The sequence below is a fragment of the Nyctereutes procyonoides genome, unplaced genomic scaffold, assembly GCF_905146905.1.
Source record: "Nyctereutes procyonoides isolate TBG_1078 unplaced genomic scaffold, NYPRO_anot_genome, whole genome shotgun sequence".
NCBI lineage: Eukaryota > Metazoa > Chordata > Mammalia > Carnivora > Canidae > Nyctereutes > Nyctereutes procyonoides.
In genome coordinates, this window is record NW_026575151.1 from 11,877,774 (window position 1) to 11,886,148 (window position 8,375).

The 8,375-nt window shown below is 39.4% G+C and overlaps 2 pseudogenes; both read right to left on the reverse strand.

Annotated features, from left to right (window-relative positions):
• Positions 1 to 422: 422 nt before the first annotated feature.
• Positions 423 to 1,291, reverse strand: LOC129501769 (farnesyl pyrophosphate synthase-like; annotated as a pseudogene).
• A 549-nt stretch (positions 1,292 to 1,840) lies between these two features.
• On the reverse strand, positions 1,841 to 7,920 carry LOC129501770 (40S ribosomal protein S2-like; annotated as a pseudogene).
• Positions 7,921 to 8,375: the final 455 nt, after the last annotated feature.

The following is an 8,375-nucleotide window of genomic DNA, read 5'->3' on the forward strand; positions in this document are numbered from 1 at the left end:
AAGGCAGATACACCGACATTATGTCAGATTCCTAATTTCTTAGGCCAGTGATATAGCAATTCAAGAAAGCATACCCACTTGTTTCTTGTTGATTTCTAATGTTTAAACTACATACATCAAAATTTACAGAAAACCGATCTCTATATAAAGACATCAAAATAAATGATTTACTTAAAGTCCATGTCTGAATTATGTAACTCCTACAAAAGCGGAATTTTGTATCTTCAGTTGTTACTAACAGAGCACCCTAAGTCAACTGGCTTAAAAATAAATTTAGTCTTTTACAAAAGGTGGAATAACTATAAGGGTGGTTAGTTTAATGGCTCAGTAACATCTTTCAGGTACTAGGTTCTTTTTTTTTCTCTTTTGAGGATTGGACAATTTATTGAGAACCTCCCCTCCACACCCTCACAGACCCTAGGTTACTTTTTCCTCTTGTGGATCTTGTGTGCTAGCCCCAGGAAGATTGTTGGGGCAGGGGCATGGCATACTGCTCCACGAGGCTCATGAGGGGGCTGTAGCTGCCTTCTTCATACTGCATGAACACAGCTGGAAGGTTCAGCTCCTTATATAGTAACTTCACCCTGGACCTTCTTAGCCTCCTTTTGCCCATAATTCTCCAGAAGGATCTGGCACTGTTCTGGAGAGGCTCACTACAGACACTGAACCACCAGCCAGCTGCATTTGTTGTCCTGGACATCAGTGCCAATCTTACCTGTCACACTGGGGTCCCTAAAGAGATCAAGATAATTTTCCTGAACCGAAAGAACTCTCTGATCTCTGGCAGGATCATCTCAGCAATGGCATGTTCTTTCTCTTCATCAATTCCTGCCATATATATGGCAGCAGCTACAGGAAGGTAGAATGAGTAGAAAGCTGTCTTGTACTTGACAATAGATTTGTACTTCTTTTCAGTGAATCTGCCAAAATCCACATTGCCCTGGTGGGCTCTGATGAGGTCTAGAGTCTGTCCAATCACAGTCTGATAGAATCTCTGTAGGCAAAGCTCAAGAAAATCAGGATTTCATCCAGCACTTCTCCTAGATTGTCAGGATGTTGACCGAGGGTGGCATGGGCCACCCAGAGACAGGAGATGCAATTGCCTGCCTCAAGGAGGTCTTGGAGTACAATGCTATTGGAGTCAAGTAACAGCAGAGTTTGACAGAACTATAGCATTTCAGGAGCTGGTGGAGCCAAGGAAGCAGAATGCTAATAGCTTCTGGTTGGCCCTGACTGTGGGCTGTTGTGTGGAACTGCTCCAAGCTTTCTTCCTGGTGTTGGATGACACCATGGATTCTTCCCTCACCTGATGGGGGCAGACCTGCTGATATCAGAAGGCAGGCATAGGTTTGGATGCCATCAATTATGCTTTGCTTCTGGAAGCATGTATCTGCCACCTGCTGAAGCTCTAATGCAGAGAGCAGCCTTATTACGTAACTGTGCTTAAGTTATAATTCAATTTTGAAAGACGTAAGTGGGCATCACATCCAGAGAGGATGTTCAAGAGAAGATAAGACTGCATTTCATCCTGCATGATTTCCTGAATTTTTGAGGATTCTTTTCCAGAAAAAAAACCTGTCAAGTACCTCCTTTGTTTATCTGTCTAGAATTGAGTCCTATGACCCCTCTAAGCCAATTGCTAGCAATGAGAAAAGGGTGATCATTAATGATAGTAACTAATCAGGATTTATTCCCTTCTTGTGATGAGAAATTGACACCCAAATTGCCAGGAAACTGTAGGGAGGTAGTAAGTAGGAGAATCACTTAACATCTGCCACAAACCCATACTGTAGTCTTAATTTACTCAGTAATAAAGAAGGAATAGAATATAATGTTTTTTTTTTAACAAGCTTTAATTCACTTTTATTTTTCTTGTATAAAACTATGTGGTAGCCACAGCTGGAGCCTGGGTCCTCAGCACGGAGACTCTGGTGTGGGTCTTTACAAGATGGTCAGTGAATTCCTGATAGGGAGACTTGGTGAACACAGTCTCTTTCCAGAGATCAGGGGTGAGATAGCTGTAGGTCTTGGAGATCGCATCAAAAGTAGCCTTGGCAGAGTTCCCCAGGGTGGCAGTGCAGCCCCTGGCCGAAGTGTAGCAGTCGTCAATACCAGCCATCATCAGTAGCTTCTTGGGCACAGGGGCTGAGACAATGCCAGTGCCTCTGGGGGCAGGGATGAGTCGCACCAGCACAGAACCACAGCGACCAGTCACCTTGCATGGTTCGACCAGTAGCCTCGCCAAACCAGGACGATGGAAAGCTTGGCCAGGATGATGGCCCCACGGGTGGCAGTGGCTGCCTCCTTGGAGCACTTGACGCCCAGACCCACGTGTCCGTTGTAATCTCAGATGGCAACAAATGCCTTGTACCGGGTCCGCTGGCCGGCACGGTCTGCTTTTGCATGGGCATGATTTTCAAGACCTCCTCCTTGAGGGATGCCCCCAAGAAGAAGTCAATGATCTCGGATTCCTTGATGGGCAGGGAAAACAGACAGCTCTCCTCCAGGGACTTGATCTTCATGTCCTTGACCAGGCGGCTCAGCTTGGTGACGGGGATCCACTCCTTGTCCTCGCCTTGCCTCCGCGAGCTCCGCGGCCCCTCCCCGGCCCCGACCACCGCCACGCCCGCGGCCCCGGCGGCCGCTGCCGAAGCCTGCGCGGAAGCCGCCGCGGCCTCCGATTCCGGGGCCCCCGGGGCCCCCGGGCCCTCCCGCAGTACCCGCGTCATCCACCTTTGGTGTTCTCTCCGAAAGGGGCTAAAAACACTATCATATCAAATAAAAATGGTCAGATAATTTTTAAGTTACATGATATTTGTGCTCTAAACACCCTTAAGTGTCTTGGTAGGCATCCAAATAGAATAATAGATGAAAAATTAAATAAAAGTAGGAATATTTTAAGTACATTTTTTAACTGTCTAGAGTGCAATGAGTACTGTTTCTCACTAATGGAGACTTCTGGCATTAACAATGTAAAATTATGCAGAAGTTTCCATCTATTTTATGCATAGACTTCTGATTCTTTTGCTGACTTGAATACTGTTGAAAATGTTATTTTAAAAAATACTGGCTTCTTTCTTTTAATTTTTATTTTAATTCTAGTGTAGTTAACATACATTGTGATATTAGTTTCAGGTGTACAATATAGTGATTCACCAATTCCATATATTACTCAGTGCTCATCATGGTAAGTGTACTCATCTAATTTACCCACCTCCCCTCAGGTAGCCATCTGTTTATTCTCTATAGTTAAGAATCTGTTTTTTGGTTTGTCTCTTTCCCCCCTCCCCTTTGTTCATTTGTTTTGTTTCCTGATTCCCTCATATGAGTGAAGTCATATGGTATTTGTCTTTCTCTGGCTTGTTTCACTTAGCATTATACACTCTAGATCTATCCATGTTGTTGCAAGTGACAAGATTTCACTCTTTTTATGGCTGAACAGTATTCCATTGTGTGTACATATATACCACATCTTCTTTATCCTTTCATCCATTGATGAACACCTAGGCTGCTTCCATAATTTGGTTCTTGTAAATAATTCTGCAATAAACATAGAGGGGGTATGTATTCTTTTGTATTAGTGTTTTCATATTCTTTGTGCAAATAGTAGTGCAATTACTGGATTATATGGTAGTTCTATTTCTAATTTTTTGAGAAATCTCCACAATGTTTTCCATGGTGGTTGTACCAGTTTGCATTGTAAAGTTAGGTTGTTTGAGCTCTTTCTTGTTTCTTAATATAGGTGTTTAGTATGCATTTCCTTCTTAGCACTGCTTTTGCTGCATCCTTGAAGTTTTGGCATTTTGCAGTTCCATTTTCATTTGTCTCAAGATATTTTTAAGTTTCTCTTTCAATTTCTTCTGTGACCCGTTAGTTGTTTGGTAACATTTTGTTTAGTCTGCACATGTTTTTGAATTTCCTTCTAGTAAGTGATTTCTAGTTTCAGACTCTCATGGCTAGAAATGACACTTGATATGATTTAAGTATTCTCAAATTTATTAAGACCTGTTTTGTGGTCTAACATATGATCTGTCCTGGAGAATATTCATGTGCTCATGAGGAGAATCTATTCTGTTGCTTTTGAATGAGATATTCTATATATGTCAAGTCCATCTGATCTAATGTGTCATTTAAAGCATGTGTTTCTTTATTGATTTTCTGTCCCGATGATTTATCCATTGATAAAAGTAGGGTATTGAAGTCCCTTACTATTATTGTACTGCTATTTATCCTTTTAGATCTGTTAATATTTGCTTTGTGTATTTAGGTATTCCTATATTGGGTACATAAATATTTATAAATGTTATGTGTTTGTTGGATTGACTGGTTTATCATTATATAACAACCTTCTTTGTCTCTTATTGTAGTCTTCGTTTTACAGTCTATTTTGTCTGATATGAGTATGACTATTCCCAGCTTTCTTTTTGGTTTCCATTTGTATAGAGCATCTTTTTTCTATTCACTTTCAGTCTGTGCATCTTTAAAGCTGAAGTGAGTTGGCAGCATATACTTGGGTCTTGTTTTTTTAATCCATTCATCTACTCTGTGTCTTTTTATTGGATAATTTAGTCCATTTACATTTAAAGTAACTATTGAGAGGTATAGACTTCTTATTGTCATATTGTTAATTGTTTACGGTCTTGTAATTCCATTCCTTTATTCTTCTCTTGCTTTCTTCCTTTGTGATTTGATACTTTTCTTTAGTGGTATGTTTAAATTCCTTTCTCTTTCTTTTGTGTATCTACTGTAAATTTTTGTTTTGTGGTTACCATGAGGCTTATATAAAACTTCTTAGAGTTATAATAGTCTATTTTAAGCTGATAACAGCTTAAGTTCAGATGCATTCTAAAGGTCTACATTTTACTCCACCTACACATGCTATGCTTTTGATGTCAAATTGTATATCTTTTTATCTTGTGTATCATTTAACAAGTTATTGTGTAGTTATTTTTACTACTTTTGTCTTTTAACCTTCGCACTAGATTTATGCAACTCACTCACCTCTGTTACAACATTGTATTGCTCTGAATTTGACTATATTCCTACTGTTTCCAGTAAGATTTACATTTTCATATGTTTTCCTATTACTAACTAATGATCTTTCACTTCAGCTTAAAGAAGTCCCTTTTGCATTTCTTGTAGGCTTGGTCTATTAAACTCTTTTCAATTTTCTTATCTGGAAAACTCTTTACCTCTTCTTCAGTTCTGAAGGACAACTTCACTCGGTAAAGTATTATTGGTAGGCAGGGTGTTTTTTCCTTCTTTCAGCATGTTGAATATATCAAGTCAGTCTTTTCTGGCTTGCAAAGTTTCTGCTGAAAAATCTGACAGTCTTATGGGGGTTCCCTTGAACACAATAAGTCATTTTCCTTTTGCTGCTTTTAAGATTCTTTTTGTGTGTTTAACTTTTGACAATTTAATTTTAACATGTCTCAGGGTGGGTTTCTTGGGATTCCTCTTATTTGAAGTCTCATATTCCTTCATCTAGATGTCTATTTTCTTCTACATTTAGGAAAGTTTTCAAAAAGCTTTCATTCAAAAATCTTTCTGTCCCTTTCTCCCTCTCCTTCTTCTGGGACCCATACAATGGAAATATTGGTCCACTGATGTTGTCCCATAAGCGCCTTAAATTATGTTCCTTTTCTTTTTTTCCTTTCTGCAACTTTGGATAAATTCTACTACCATGTCTTCAAGTTCACTGACCCTTGCTTCTACTTCATCTTGTCTTCTGTTGAATCCCTCTTTTGAATTTTCACTTCAGTTATTGTATTTTTCAGCTCTGATTTTTGTTGGCATTTTCTTATATTTTTCTCTTTTTTGAAATTCTTAGTGTGTGCATTGTTCTCTTGACCTCAGTGAACATCTTTATGATTGTTATTTTGATTCTTTTTTAGGTAAATCACTTATCTCCACTTCATTATGGTGTTTTTTCTGGAGTTTTATCTTAGTCTTTCATTTGGCACATATTCCTCTGTTTCTTCATTTCCTTAACTCTCTGTGTTGGTTTCTGTGCATTAGATAAAACAGCCACTTCTCCTAGTCTTCAAAGAGTGGCCTTGTAAAAAAAAAAGAAAAAAAAAGAAAAAAGAGTGGCCTTGTATAGAAGATAAAACTCATCATTAAACCCTACCCTAGTTCTTGGTTGTCTTTCAAACCTATGTTGTTGTCCAGTCAGCTTTCTTCACTCTTTGTGGCCCCTGGTAGTTGAGAGTATGCTAAGACCTGTCAATGTCCCAATGGGGAGGATCTCAATCATCACCTAGATGTGAGCTGATTGGAAGCTGGACCCTCAGGCAACAGCTTTTAAAGTATGCAAACATACCTCTTCTGTGGGATGACTAGGAGATAGTGTTTCTGTATGCACAAGAACTATTTCTTGTTGGGGATCCCTGGGTGGCACAGCAGTTTGGCGCCTGCCTTTGGCCCAGGGCGCGATCCTGGAGACCCGGGATCGAGTCCCATGTCGGGCTCCCGGTGCATGGAGCCTGCTTCTCCCTCTGCCTGTGTCTCTGCGCCTCTCTCTCTCTCTCTCTCTGTGACTGTCATAAATAAAAATTAAAAAAAAAAGAACTATTTCTTGTTTTCTCCCATCCTGTTGAACCTATGAACACAAGCGATTGTGACCACCAGAGCCAGTCTGTCAAGGTATGTGTACTCTGGGTGGCAGCCATAAAATCTGGGATTCTAGATGCATGCACAAGCTCTTTTCAGCCTGGGGTGAGTCAGAAAGAGAGAACAAAGGTGGCATCTGCTGACCTCCCCATCCTTTGGAGAGGCCCTACATATGTGTTACATTAGAAGCCTGATCCTCAGGCCACAGCTTTTAAGATTTGCAAATAGGTCTTTTTCATAGAAAGATTCAGTTTTTCAGCCTCCCACCTCTGCACTGTGTCCTGGGAGAATAGGTACAGTGAGTCTGTGTGAACCCACTAAGAACTCTTTCGAAAGGAAGGTACAGATTATTTCCACCATTCTAGAAAATTCTCTTTCATTTGACCTAATCAGGTAGCTTCCCTCCATTCCCAGGCAACCACTTTCTCATTTCTGTCATTACAGATTAGTTTTGCCTGTTCTAGAACTTGATATAAGTGCATACAGTATGCACTTTTTGTAACTTCTTTTGTTTAATGATTTTTATTGATGTGTTACATATATCAATAGTTGTTTTTGATTGATGGATTATATTTTACTATCTTAATGTACTGTTAATGATAATTTATTAACTTGCTGATGGAGATTTGAGTTGTTTTCAGTTTTTTCACTATTGTGACTCAAGCTGCTATGAACATTCTTACACAAGCCTTTTTATGGAGATCTTTTCACTTCTGTAACTACCTAAAAGTAGAATTGCTACACCATAGGATATATATATGTTTAATTTTGTAAAAACCTACCAAACAGTTTTCTCCAGTGTGTTACATGCTCACCAGCAATGCATAAGAACTTTATTTGCTCCACATATCCATGAACACTTGATTTCAGTCATTCTAGTGAGTGAGTAGTGGAATCCATTCTGGTTTAAATTTGTATTTCCCTGATAATTTAAAGATGTCCAACACTTTTTGTGTGCTTCTTGACCAGCTAAATATCTTCCTTTGTGAAATGTCTAATTCTTTTGCCAAGCTTTAAAAATTAAGGTTTTTAAATTGCTGATTTATATTCATGTGTCATGCAGTTTGTATTTATGCATTATGGACAGAAGCCTTTTTGTTAGCTACCTCCCACTGACTTCTGATTAATTTGATCTGAAGAGCTGTGGTTCTACTTTTGTTAGCAGGCATATCATATACCTTCACAATTAGCCATGCCACTGTGCAAACTTAAATATCCAGAGTGATGATGAATGTGCACATTTCCTGCTGTGCCTTTCAAAGATTCTATTCTTTTATTTACCTGTAGAGGCACATTATTTAACTCCATCTTGACATGATTTCCTTAATTCATATTTCTAAGCACATCATTCCTTAGCTTTTAACTGACCTTTGCAAGAAGCCCCTAAAATTTGTTTTTATTTATTTATTTTTTTTAATTTTTATTTATTTATGATAGTCACACAGAGAGAGAGGGAGAGAGAGACAGAGACACAGGCAGAGGGAGAAGCAGGCTCCATGCACCGGGAGCCCGACGTGGGATTCGATCCCGGGTCTCCAGGATCGCGCCCTGGGCCAAAGGCAGGCGCTAAACCGCTGCGCCACCCAGGGATCCCTAAAATTTGTTTTTAAACCGTGTTATAGATCTTCAAAATTTATTGTTCAAAAATAAGCCTTCAGTAAGATGTATAGAAAAGGTCAGGGAATGCATTTTTAAATTTTTTAAAAAATTTTTATTTATTTTAGAGAGACCAAGATAGTGAGAGACAGCATGAGTGGGAAGGA